The sequence below is a fragment of the Podarcis filfolensis genome (assembly GCF_964270895.1).
Source record: "Podarcis filfolensis genome assembly, chromosome: 4".
NCBI lineage: Eukaryota > Metazoa > Chordata > Lepidosauria > Squamata > Lacertidae > Podarcis > Podarcis filfolensis.
Genome location: NC_139607.1, coordinates 28,423,660 through 28,438,224, shown reverse-complemented (window position 1 = coordinate 28,438,224; position 14,565 = coordinate 28,423,660). Strand labels below are relative to the sequence as shown.

At 44.1% G+C, this 14,565-nt stretch overlaps 1 long non-coding RNA gene across 1 annotated transcript; it reads left to right on the top strand.

The window, feature by feature from the left end:
• Positions 1-6,682: 6,682 nt before the first annotated feature.
• Positions 6,683-8,895, top strand: LOC310761706. The gene is made up of 3 exons (XR_014547678.1): positions 6,683-6,760; positions 8,472-8,573; positions 8,816-8,895. It is a non-coding gene; the product is annotated as an uncharacterized lncRNA (long non-coding RNA).
• The last annotated feature ends 5,670 nt before the right edge of the window (positions 8,896-14,565 follow it).

Below are 14,565 nucleotides of genomic sequence, written 5' to 3'. Positions count from 1 at the left end.
CTTACTAAGTCCTTGCTTTGAAATTATCAAAGGTGACAGAGACAGCACTTGCTGTCTGCATTACTTCACTTGGGATAACTGTACTATATAATCAAATCATTAACATGCATGCCTGAGATCACTGTTAAACACTTGCATGATCATCACATGTAAGCATTTGCTTTTTATTTTGCCTATTGGTCTTACTTTCTGCTTGGCCAGTTTGTTCTTTCCAATGGGTTCTCTGCAATGAATAGGAGATAGATAAAGGTAAAGGGACCCCTGACCGTTAGGTCCAGTCGCGGTCAACTCTGGGGTTGCGGCACTCATCTTGCTTTACTGGCTGAGGGAGCCGGCGTACAGCTTCCAGGTCATGTGGCCAGCATGACTAAGCCGCTTCTGGACGAACCAGAGCAGCGCACGGAAACACCGTTTACCTTCCCGCACTTCCTTGCACTTTGTTGTGCTTTTGAACTGCTAGGTTGGCAGGAACAGGGACCGAGCAACGGGAGCTCACCCTGTTGTGGGGATTCGAACCGCCCAACTTCTGATCAGCAAGTCCTAGGCTCTGTGGTTTAGACCAGAGTGCCACCTGCATCCCAATGAATAGGAGAGGTTGGGTCCAAATGCAGACTGATCTCTGTATTAGAGTTTGTGTGTTTGCACTATTGCTTCCTGAACCCTTTGAGTGCAGACTTAGTAGACTTCAGCAACGACATCTTCAAAATGTGACAAACTGAAGTACTTGTATGGCTACAGGTGTTATGTGTCTATACATTTCTCTGTGCAAGTATTTATATAGACGAATGAGTATGTTGCCAGGTGGATATTGCAGTCACTGCATTCTAGTCCATATCTTTATTTGTGCAATTTATTTTTCCCCTTTCACTCCCGACTTCTCCACTTCCTCTTTTGTGTGTTTGTAACACAGAAAGATCTTTCACCTTCAGGCTCTCGAGAGCGCTGCATCTCAGAAGTACTAAAGAAAGGACTGCACTGCAAGCCAGACTATTAGAAATGAGACCAACTCTAAACAGGTTGCTTTGTTGGTATGATTACTTTTTCTTCTTCTCTTTTTGCTACATCTCTAAACGGGAAAATTATCAGGAAGCAATTGCTGTTAACGTAGAAGATACGTCCTCAGAAAGCCTCTGGTAAGATAATTCTCCGCATTAGCATCCTGTGAATATATGCTAAATCTAACAAGGCATTGACTGGAAGATGGGAAAAGAAGCTTTTCTACACATATATTTAACTCCCCAGTCCCCAGTGTTAAGAATGCAATATGCAGTAAGGCTCTGTTGCCCTTGATCTGGAGAAATCAGCAGTGATTATAAACACCAAAGCAGCTACGTCTGCAAAAAAAAAGAAAAGGCAGCGAGTTGCTTTTGTGACCTTCACATAATTGCAGCAGGTCAAGAAAACTGCCCTTCGTTTACCCCATTCTCGTTTATCCTAGAGTTCAGTGTTTTTAGCAATGCTTCCCAGACATATAATTGTACTAGTCTATCCAATGTCTATACTAGTCTTGTACGAAATTCATCAAGTGGAGCAGAAATCAAACCACTGGGCCAAAGTCAGATTGGAGGATTTGCTGTACTGTAATTATAGGGGAGCACCTGTGTGGAGGGCATGTTTATCCTGCTTGATATTCTGGAGACAGTTAAAATTCTACTCAGCTGAGATATCTTTCTGCTGCTTTTACCAAATGCCACTTAGTGCATGCCGCCAGATGAAAACTCTTTATTTTCCCAGGAAATATCCAGATGCAAATTATCAACATTGTGTTGTTAACCCATTCTATTAAATAGGAAGCATTTGTATTCAGTTTAGGATTCCAGACTGTCACCATTTTCAGGTGAGATTCAATCACATACTGACAAATTCAGGTTGCAGAACTAAACTGGTTTTGTGCTGTTGTCCAACCAAATTGTGTGTCCCGCCACAAAAAAACCCACCCACTTCAGACTTTTTGTGAGAAGCGACAGGAAAATGAACTAGAAATTGTGGGATAATGTTTGATGCAACATCATCTAACTTCCCCAAAATAAAATCATCACAAATGCATGATAGCCAACATTTATCTAGCCTCCCTACATTCAACAAATAAATCAGGATAAATGCTTAATAAATAGGTCACCTGGAAGCGACCTTAGTCATGCTTAACAGACTGTTTATATATGAAAAGAAATCTGATTATATGACATTTCATTGAAATGTGAAGAAAGATCCTACACATTTTTTGTTTGCACGTATTTTTAACAACATAGCATATTGTTATGAGTTAGAGGCGAGTCTGGACTCCCCTTCTAAGTCCTGGAGCTCCCTTATAATTCCAGGGTGAAAGACACTGAATTTAGAATGTTAAAATACAATCAGGGGTCAGGCTGGTAATGGCCCGCTAAAGATGAATCATCAGAAAGACAAAGGGAGGAGAGTTTTAGAGTTGGAAGGAGAGTTGTTTTCAGAATCGCAGTTGGCATGTGAGAAATAGTTGCGGTAGGTTAAATGCAGCAACCATGTGCCTAAAAGACCAGGTCTGCAGCCTGGGAGTCATTTTGGACACAGCTGTCCATGGAGGTGCAGGTCAATTCTGTGTCCAGGGCAGCTGTTTACCAGCTCCATCTGGTACGCAGGCTGAGACCCTACCTGCCTGCCAACTGTCTGGCCAGAGTGGGGCATGCCCTGGTTATCTCCTGCTTGGACTAGTGCAGTGCGCTCTACGTGGGGCTACCTTTGAAGGTGGCTCAGAAACTACAACTAATCCAGAATGTGGCAGCTAGATTGGTGACTGGGCGTGGCCGTTGGGACCATATAACACCGGTCCTAAAGGATCTTCACTGGCTCCCAGTACATTTCCGAGCACAATTTGAGTGCTGACCTTTAAAGCCCTAAATGGCCTCGGCCCAGTATACCTGAAGGAACATCTCCACCCCCATTGCTCAGCTCGGACACTGAGGTCCTCCTCTGAGGGTCTTCTGCTGGTTCCTTCACTGTGAAAAGCAATGTTACAGGGAACCAGGAGGAGGGCCTTCTTGGTAGTGGCACCCTCCCTGTGGAATACCCTTCCTTCAGATGTCAAGGAGATAAAGAATTACACAACTTTTAGAAGACATCTGAAGGTAGCCCTGTATCAGGAAGTTTTTAATGTATCGGGATGCTTTTATTATGTTTTTAGATTTGCTATAAGCCGCCCAGAGTGGCTGGGGAAACCCAGTCAGATGGGCGGGGTATAAACAATAAAATTATTATTATGATTATTATTATTATTATTATTAGCAAGCTGGAGCAGAGGGCCAGAGGGCTATGGTTGATTTCTGCTGGCACCCAAGACTTAGGCCATAGGAAAAGTAAGAATCTCATGGGGTGTATTATTGTGAACCCCTCCATCATAGGCTCAGGTTGTATAAATGTGTAAATAAACCATATATCATAAAGACACCACCGTCTCTACTGTGCCTCATTTCCAAAAGGAAACATGAACCTGGAACCCCTGGAATCTTGCTGTGCTCAGAGATCAGGGTGGAAGCTACACCTGCAGAACTGCTAAGCGTTTACAAGCTGGCAAAGCGAAATTTTAGAACAGGGATGCAATTACTGGACTCCTACTTCAGGAAATGTTTTGTGCTTTTTGGAAACTAATGCATTTTACAAGCTTTATGGTGGGGTGGGTAGTGAAATTCCCAACAAATGGTAGAAGCATGTATATGGGCAACAGCCATATTTAATTTCCATTCCCTTCTTTCTTTTCTACATTTCTAGGTCTTGAGTTTTTGTCCTTGTCTACTGCCCCATCCGCACCCTTCCCTCAAACCTCTACCTGCTTGAAATGTGCTCTAGAGATGGGAAGTCTTAAGCATAATAAGCTAATGGTGGTGGTTGTTTTTTTGTATTTGCTCCCAGATGTAGAAACCTGTGTCCCTTTCACCCCTAAATCCTTCACTGCCACTCAGTTGTGTGTTCAGAGACAGCTGGACTGGTTAAAGGTAAAGGGACCCTGACTCTGGAGCAGGAGCTGGGACCAAGCAACGGGAGCTCACCCCGTTGCGGGGATTCGAACCACCGGCCTTCTGATCGGCAAGTCCTAGGCTCTGTGGTTTAACCCACAGCGCCACCCGCGTCCCTGCTGGACTGCTTACTGTTGCTCAAATCAGATTGCCCACTTACTTCTTTCTTGCAACTTGCTTCAAGGCATTTGAATTTAGCGTCACATGAGTGCCAAACAGATATTACAGGTGATGCTGGCAATACATGACTGGATCTTCCAGCTTCCTTTTTTAACTCCAGAGCTGTCTGGGACTGCTAATTTGATCAAGCAACAATTTAACCTTTTCCCTTACTATTTATTACTGTTGCCCAATGGTCGTTTGTTTTCCCCTGTCCCCAAAACCTATTAGCTTCTCGGAGGTAAAGAGACAGTTATGTGTATTATACTCGACCTTTCCCCACAGTAGAGCTAACAGCAACTATGGGGGGGGGGGCGATTTGAATAGGAAAATGGCATGATGGAAATATGTTCACCCCTCCCTCCCAAACACATCAACACCGCTTCCTGATTAAATCTGTAGCCTCAGACAGCTGCTTTGAAGTGAAAAAGAAAAAGATGTTGTGAGATCCAATCCCATGGCTTCGCTTGGCACACATTAAAAGAGACCTGATTTGACGCAACTCCAGAAAAAATGCATTATGAGATCTGCAGTTGGGAGGTATTCAAGAGAAAGCTAGCCATTTAAAAGTGGTCTCTTTGAATTTGAGAGGTATTTTAAGCTTGCAGATCTTCAGTTTAATTAATTATTTTCAATGTCCACTGAGAGGAACCAATTAACTTTGGGAACAAAAGAAACTGCGATGTGTATCTGTATAAAATCAGTAAGTGTGGGAGGAAATTAAATATAAGGAAAATAAAATAAATGCACATTTGGCACAGCCAAGGTTTTAAATGTGTTTAATTGGGCATGAGAGATTGACCGGAGCTCAAGGTCAAGTTTAGGTTTGGGATGCCTCGGTGTTGTGGCCCTCCAGATGTTGTGGGACTCCAACTCCCATCAGCCCCAGGAGTCAAGGATGATGGAAGTTGTAGCCCAACAACATCTGGAAGGCCACAGCTTCCACATTCCTTGTTAGGGTTTGCACTATGAAATCTATGCTGAGCCTTGAACTCAACTACTAATACTTACCCCCAGCGCCCCATCTGTGCTATTGGGAGAACAATACTGGCCTGTCTTAAAGATTCTTTTGAGGCTCAACACTTTGAGATCTTAGGAAAATCACTGTATGTGGGTCCCATTATATTAAAACCCGTCTATTCAGGAGTAAGGGACGCGGGTGGCGCTGTGGGTTAAACCACAGAGCCTAGGGCTTGCCGATCAGAAGGTCGGTGGTTCGAATCCCTGCGATGGGGTGAGCTCCCGTTGCTCGGTTCCTGCTCCTGCCAACCTTGCAGTTTGAAAGCACATCAAAGTGCAAGTAGATAAATAGGTACCGCTCCGGTGGGAAGGTAAACGGCGTTTCCGTGCGCTGCTCTGGTTCGCCAGAAGCAGCTTAGTCATGCTGGCCACATGACCCGGAAGCTGTATGCCGGCTCCCTCAGTCAATAAAGCGAGATGAGCACTGCAACCCCAGAGTCAGCCACGACCTAATGGACTGGGCCTAATGGTCAGGGGTCCCTTTACCTTTACCTTTATTCAGGAGTAGCCATGCTAAAGCCACAGAAGCTTCTTGAGACCAAATGGATTTTAACTCTTTAACATTTACCAAACTGACCTGGAATACCTAACCTTGCTGCAGGAGATACATTGGAAATAAGTATAGAAATCCTTAACATGAAGGGTTCCACTCCAGAAGTGACGCAGAGAATGGTCTTGAGAGGCACATAAAGAACAACTTCTGATGCTGAATTGGTCCCACGCTGAATTGTGAATCAGCAACATGAGCAGAGGTGCCAATTTGAATAAAATATTGAGGGGGGAACCCCCCGGTAAACTCAGCCCCAAATAATTAATCACATGATGCGGTGCACATACCCTATTTGAAAGCCAGTGCCTATCTACTTTGTGGGAGGCCCTCAAATATTTTATAGAGGAGGCTGAAGACCCCTTGGCCCCTTGACGTTGGCTCCTATGAACATGAGACATGGGGCGTTGCCAAATTGGTCTATAGCCGGTTAGTATAAAGAGGTATGTTTGACTTCCCCACACAGCCTTCTCCCCTGTATGTAATCCCACCTGTGTATGCTGATTCCTGGATGATGCAAGACTGCAATTGGAACATAGCCTTACTTAAATTGCAGCTTGACTCCTGAGTGTTTCATGTGGGGCTTCCATATATCGCAACATCTTACGTCAGAGAAGGGGAAACCTTTCAGTCTGAGGGCCACATTCCCTTACAGGCAACCTTCTGGGGTCCACATGGCAATGGTGGGCATGGCCAGAGACAAAAGTGGGCAGGGCAACAGATGTAAATTTTCACTTTCTACTGTAGGATAGTTTCTACATCCGTACCCTTTATATTCTCCATCTAGGCTATATTCTCTGCAGAGGCTGCCGTATGGTTTGCAGAATCTGCTGCGATGAGTAGGAGATATTTCCAGACAATGGTTATTAGCACTTCTGTTCTACATTTGCCTGCTAGTAAACTTTATAAATAGTATTCTCTTCACATTTATGTATTTATTTCCAATATTCACAGATCGCTTTTCACCAGAGTTGGCCACAAAACGTTTTACACAACTATCAGTAGACCAACAAAAGAACACAGGGTTTAAAACAAATGAAAGCCTCAGGTAAAAAGTTAGTAACAGGCATAATACATTAAAAGCCTTATAGAATAGAAAAGTCTTTGTCAAGCAGCAGCAGTTTAGCTAGGACGGGGCCTGACTGACCACACATCAAAGTGTGTTGTATGGCTCCTGCTGTCATAAATGCAACCTGAAGCAAAGAGGAAAGGCACAGAGACCAAGGGAGTGGTACCAGTTTTCAAAATATTTATTGATTTCAATTATTGAAGAGCTCTCAGCCATACAACAAAGGTTATCATCTCTGTCCCCATCACTGTGCCTTTACGGTCTAGGAAAATGGGTGCAGCTATCTTGGAACATGCAGTTTAAACTCCCAAGGAATGTTACATTTCCTGTAACCTGATGTTTTGCTTAAAACAAGGTCCTGTTTATAGCTATCAGTCACTGGAACTTGCTGAACTCTGGCCACATTGCAGACCTGCCTTCCCAAAGATTCGCTCATCCTTCTCTCATCCGTACAAGTTATAATGGATTGCACTAAAAATAGTTACATTAGCCAGAACAACAGTATACAGGAGTATATTCACAAAACCCTCAGACTTATTTTGCAAAATAATATCTGATTTAATATGGTGTGCTACACTGCCATAATCGCTCTGTGCTGACTGGTCCTCCCCCCCCCAATCCATTACAGTTATCCAGAAACATTTGCGGTTGGTGCCTGGCTATCATATTGTGAATTGCCAAGCCCCGTGTGTTAGCCACTAGAAATATATACCAGAAGCTCGATTAATTGTCATGGGGAAAATTTATCTTTGTGCAGTAGGCTCGTTCCTTCACACACAACACACAATCCTTCCAGACAAGCAAGGGACATTTTCAGAGTTCAGGGACACATTTCAGCCAAGCAAAAATAGTCACAGTGCAAAGCAAAGCTTGTGAGTGGTGTGGCCTGGGCAGAGTCAGTATGGCCTGAGGAGAAGCCTGTGAGATTCTCCACCCATTCTAAATGTTATGGCTCAGGGATGGATTGGGGCAGGCGCACCAACTCCTCGGGGCCAAGGCAGTTCCTCCAAGCCCCCTCAATATCCAGAGAGCGTTTGGCTTCGCCGCCTGGTGTTGTGCATGCGATGTCAGGTCGTTGTGTGATGTTGCGCATGGGCAACACCTCAGTCCCCTTAAGAAGATGGCACCTGAGGATTGGTCATTGCAAAAATAGACACTGCTTTTGATAGCATTTGGGACACGGGTGGCGCTGTGGGTTAAATCACAGAGCCTAGGAGTTGCCGATCAGAAGGTCGGCGGTTCAAATCCCCGTGACGGGGTGAGCTTCCGTTGCTCAGTCCCTGCTCCTGCCAATCTAGCAGTTCGAAAGCACGTCAAAGTGCAAGTAGATAAATAGGTACCGCTCTGGCGGGAAGGTAAACGGCGTTTCCGTGTGCTGCTCTGGTTCGCCAGAAGCGGCTTAGTCATGCTGGCCACATGACCCGGAAGCTGTACGCCGGCTCCCTCGGCCAATAAAGCGAGATGAGCGCTGCAACCTCAGAGTCGGTCACAACTGGACCTAATGGTCAGGGGTCCCCTTTACCTTTACCTTGATAGCATTACCCTATGGCATAAAAGGAGTGAATTGCCAGTTTATGCCACCGGTCGTGTCACTATTGCACTGGCTCAATAAAAGATGGAGTGGGCGGTTTGTCCCATTTTGTTTCCTGCTATGATTTGTTTTCTTGTTTCTTGTTTCTTTTTCAAGCAGCCTGCCAACCAACGGCACGTGTTCCAAAGCACGGGAGTGAATGCTAGTTTATGCTGCCCACCTTCAATGTGATAGCCTGTCACCATCATCACTTCGCCTGAGGTGTGGATGGGTTTTCATGTATCCGTGGGGACAATCTTTCCTCGCGTTGACACTTTTGAAAATCACGTGAGACGTGTTGCTTGAGGGTGGGAACGCTGCTAGGTAGAGACACAGTCTTGCCTGAGAGATTCAAATTCCATTTTCCAGAAGGCAGCCTGCTGCTGAATTATTAGCATCATTTATTATTTTCATTGTTTTTATTGTTTATTTATTTATATCTACCCCACCTTTTCCCCTGACAGGGACTCAAGGAGGCTTACAGATAAAAATAAGAACAGTTAAAAACATAAAAGAAGAAGAAAACAATGAAACATTGATAGAATTAAAACAATATACAGTATGTACTTAAAAAAAAAACCTATTAAAACCATGCAAATAATTTCCATAAAAGCAGCACAACGCCAGTGCTTTTATTAAAAGCAGTCAGTTCCCGAAAGCTTATTGGAACAAGAAAGTCCTCACCTGGTGGCAAAAGGACAAGGAGAGAGCCCATCTAACTTCTCCAGGGAGTGATTTCCAAAATCTGGGAACTGCCACTGAGAAGGCACATAGGCACTGACGCTGATTTTAAGTGAGTGTAGAGTCCCACCCGCCTCCTCCCATTTCTTTTCCACTAGCATAGTCACCTTTCTACAATAATCAGTCCTGTGCCTTTCGCTGCAACCCAATGTACAGAAATTTCAGCCTGTGAGGCATGCTAAATTAGGGTCCATGCATGGTGTTGTACTGTACGGTAAAACCTGAAAGTCATGTGATTGCACAACCTGATGTTCCTGTTGCCAACAGACAAATAACCAGCAGCAAATAGATAGACTCCTGAACTTGTTGCTTCAGTCAAGGTGCTGGATGGCTGATAGCAACTGGCTTGATCACAGGAATCAGATTTATCGTGATGAGTCTCTGCCTCTTGAGTTCCAGACCCCCAAAGAGCTGACTGGTGCGGTCATAGAAACATAGAATTGTAAAGCTGGAAGGGACCCTGAGTCCAACCCCTTGCGAAGCTGGAAGCATCCATGACAGAGAGAGATCCAACCTCTGCTTAAAAGTCTTCAGTGAAGGAGAGTCCACAATCTCCCAAGAGAATCCGTTCCACAAAAAGCCATTTGTTCAGGGAATGGCTGTGCTTCCATTTGGTGCTGAACGTGAGTTTCATCCAAGTAAGCAACTTCTTTGCACCTAGGACCTAGGCTGGATTTAGACACATCAAAGAAGTGATTCAATTAAATGTGTTGTAAACTTCATTCAGGGAAATCCTGTGGGCAAAAGACAGGACTCCACAGCGCCATCTCGTGTCACAGTGTTATAACGTAAATAAAGCGCTTTATCTTTACGAATGTAGCTGAGTCCCCAATCTAATAACAGGGTCTTCTTCCTGCCCCCACCCAAAGCTGCCAATAGGTAATATAACATATTTAAGTACATATAATAGTGACGTAATAAATGCATTGTGTAGCTTTAGTATGTAGTTTTTAATGATAATAAAGTCCTCATTGATAATCATGAGTTCTAATTCACTAGATAGGCAAACCATTTGCCTGTCTAGTGAATCAGCATTCATGGTTATTAATAGCAATATCTATCCAATTAACTTTACTGAACTATTAAGGAACAACTTATGACCTCAGAAAATTGCAATCATCATAGCATCTATAAACATTATTTGCAAGTCCTAAAATTAAGAGCAGAAATTATCAAACACTCATATAACTCTAACCAAATGGCCTTTGTTACAACAGTTTTCAATCATCTAACGCTCAAACAAATAACCTTGAATTACCTTTCCCGTTTCTTTCATTTTGGGAACCTATCATCTAAAAAGATTTGCCATGCAACCTACCTTTCCACTGAGAGCATAAGGCAGGCAAAGGCAAACTCAGCCCTCCAGATGTTTTGGGACTACAACTCCCATGATCCCTAGCTAACAGGACCAGTGGTCAGGGATGATAGGAATTGTAGTCCCAAAACATTTGGAGGGCCAAGTTTGCCTATGCCTGGCATAAGGCCTTGTCGTATGCCTTGTAGTATGCAGATAGATGTTAAAAGGCACAGGGGACAACATTGCGCCTTGTGATACACGGTAGTGCAAGGAACCAAAACACAGTCTTCTAATGCTACTCTATGGACACAAGACGGTAGGTAGATAACAGAAGAACTGTAAAACAGTGCCCCAAATATCCATCTCACAGAGGCAGTCCAGGTAGATACAAGGCCTTTTGTATGCAGCTACTACCAGTGTTGACTTGGGACCTAGCCTTGTGCAGATAGGCTGGTGCTGGTGTCCGTCTTGACTATGTCAATCACACACACCCTCTCGCCACAGAAGTTTGTCACTGTCGATATCTGTTCATTGCTACATGCACGATCCCAACCCACAATGGAAATAACACATAAAGTTTGTGGCTATAGATGGAGAGGCTCATTGCTTCATTTTACGACCTCTAGATCTGGGCTATCGGCCATGTTAATTTAGAGGAACTGTTTAAGATGACAATATTGTACTGTTAATTAACTCCGGCAATTGGAGGTTTCGCAATACTTTCTCTTGGGGGGGGGGGAGTTTACGCATACGTATTTTTAAATAAATAATATGAAACACAGCAATGTGAAATTCAAATGAAAAAAGAGACTATGTACTAAAAGGGGGGGGGGATTTAATAATAGACTCCTAAATGTAATAAAGCAAAATGTGAATCAAAAATATGACCGTAAAGAAAATGAAAGAGTTCAATTGTTGCAAGAAACCACCATACATAAATGAAACAAAGATCACAAATCCCCTCTTAAGTACTTTATCCACTTAACATATTTACTGCATTTTGCTGACAAAGGGAAGAAATTTGTGTAGGATCAGTACGATTCAAAACACCAAATTACACCCCGCCCACCCTGGTTTGTGCATTATGAAATAAGCTTTCAAAAAGGAGCTTATGTCTCCTCAAAAAGTTATAGAAGATTTTGGCACGTCGTGTAAAAGAAAGCAGCAGCCTGATTTTCTGTATGTATCTCAGACAAATGCAACCTGAAAGCAAGTTCTCTTAATAACAAAAAAGGATCAATAATTGCCAAGTCACTACGGCAAAGAGAGAGAGAGAGATCTAAGGCAGGCCTGTGGGGAGGAGGTTGTTGGGAAAAACAAAGATTTTAATCAGAGGAGAGGATCAGCAAACATCAGAAGAGTTGCTGGAAAATAGATATTACAAAGGGGACAAGAATTTACATGCAAATACTGAAGTTTCAGTGAGACCATGTCTTTTGTAGCTATAAAAAATCTAATTTATGTTGCCTTTCTTTTTGATATCTACACCATGTTGCTGCTACTTTGGGTTCCTCCAGACAACCTGTTTATCCAGCATTCATCCTGCTCTGCTTGCACACAGTGGTTAAACTATTTCCTGTCTTTATAGAGCATTTGTTCTGATTTGTTTCCTGGGTGGTTATTTAACAAGGAGCATTCATCCTGCATCTATCCTCATTTGCTTTCAGGGTGCTTACATGCCTTCCCATTAACGATTCATTCATCCCACACTTTCTAGCGGATTTTCTGCCACCTTTCTAACTGCAAGAAGCCCACTTTTTAAAAGAGCACTTTTATGCACTTTAACATTCCGGTAAGCCCTTTAATGCCTCCCACAAAATAGTGATGGCAACAATTACTACTGAAATAAAAAAATTAAGGTCTTATATATATAATAAATGTTCATAAATGTACCAAGCAAACACGTACATAAATATATAAACCACGTGTCTGAAGCAGCACAGGAAAACAGCCCTGGAACCATTCTGACTCCCAAACTGACCAAATGTTCTCTGCAAAGTCAAAGGAAAATGGAAAAGCCTCCCCATTGTCTTTTCATTCACAAATCCTGTCTTAAGGGTATGTCTGTGTATGAATAGGGTGAGCCTGTGATCTGGCTCAGGAACTAAGTATTTATCATTACAAAAGACTGGCCAGGATCCCCAAGGTATCCAATCAAGTAAGCATTAACAGGTAACCTGCCAGACAGGAGATAAACAACAACAGGAGGTAAACAACGTACTCAGATTTCTCTTGAGCTACACCAAGGCGGTGGTCTTGGACTCCAAGGCGGGCAATTTAAAATGTCTATATATGGGCGGACACACTTTTGTTCTGGGTCCTTCTCCTTCTCCTATGTGTGAAGGGGGCACCCTGTTGCAACAGGTCAATAAAGATCAGGCTTACTAATTGCTTTGCTTCTCAATATTCTCTGGTTGGCCTCTGTTATTTTCTCCAACCAATGGAGAACCTGCAAAGGACTATAAAAGGGCTCTTGTGTCCCCCCTAAGGGAATAAGGGCAGATTTTCATTTATTACACTACTATTACTATTATATGGTCACTGCCTCCAGGGGTGGAGGAAGGGGGGTGCGGTGGGGGCGGGCTGCCCCAGGTGTCACCACTTGGGGGGTGACAAAATGCTGGGCGGCACTCACAGCAGGGCCTGCAGTGCACCCGGGCCACTTGTCTGTCCTGGGGCTGATGTGGTGACTTAGGTGCCCGCAGGCTCTGCGCTGCCCCCAACAGTCCACCCGCTGCCTCCCCCTTAGCTGTAGGGCGGGAGGAGGCAGGCAGACTCCTCGGGGGCCCCACAGAGTGTCCTGCCCCAGCTGGCACCACCCCACAGGTGGCTGGCCCCGCCCCTGGGTGCAGGGCACACATGCTGCCCCAGGTGCCCGATTGGCTTGCTCTGCCGCTGACTGTCGCAATCCTACATCTAAGTAAATTTGGGTCCTCACCTCAGGTGTTCCCCTCCTCAAGTCACGCTCCACATTAAGTCAGATTTTATTTTGCAAAATGAATCTGAAGGTTTTGTGAATATTCTCATGAATACGGTTTGTCTTACTAATATTACTATTCTGTGGAGTAGGGAAATCTGTTTTACAAGGTAAAATTAACAGATGGATGCAAGCTGATGGCAGAGACACACAAGGCACTCCAATTAACTGGAGTAAATATGATTGGGAAACTTGGAACATAATGGATTCGATCCAGACTTGGTCATGCTTAGACTCATTGAAATCAAAGGGCTTTAAGTTTGTCCACTGATATACTTGTCACTTGCAGACTCCATTTAATCAGCATCACACCACATGTTAAGATAATTACTGTGTGCAGCAATAATCACTTCAATTTCTGGACAAAGTAGGTGCAGATAAAACTGTTGGTGCTTCACGGGAATGCTGGACCTGTAATTGTATCTGGAAGTACATTTGCTTACAAAGGATTAATATCCTGTTCTTAGGGAAAGGGTGTAAATCAATTTCCCTTTTTAATATCCTGGTATGTGGGAAAGTTTTATCTCTGAAGGAAGCATTTCCTCTGCCCTTTAAACTTGTCGTGATGAAATATGCTTGCTAGCAGGAAGATAGTGCAAGATCCATATGTCCTAGTAAGTTAAAAGCATGAAGAGCACACCAAGACCACAATATCTGAACAAAAGGAAATTAAGCAGCAATTGTTTAGACATAATTTTTGGGGGGTGGGGGTGGGGAGTCATAATCTGATGCAAAGAAGAAAAATGTGCTAATCTCCAGATTCCATATGAAATGGTTAACCTTGAGAAAACTGACATTACCTTGAGGCTACATCAGTGGCGTTGCAACGGGGGTGGGTGGGCAGTGCCACCCGGGTGCCATGTCTGGGGGTGTGTGACAAGAAGGCACCCCGTGGGGGCTTGTGGCGATGCGAGCAGCCATCGCGCCACCGCATGTGTAGGATCCTCTGTTTGCAGCTGCAGTCACAAGGAGAGGATCCTGGCACCATCCGTACGGTGCTGGAGCGGCACCACTGGCAAACTGCTATGTACGGTGCATGTGGTGCGTCGCTATGTACGGCACATGCACCGTACGTAGCAATGCCACACATACCCCGTACATAGAGGTTTGCTGCCCCGGGTGCCACGACGCCTTCATTCGCCCCTGGACTACATTACAATCTAATTTGTGGTGATGCAGAGACAAATATTATACAGTCG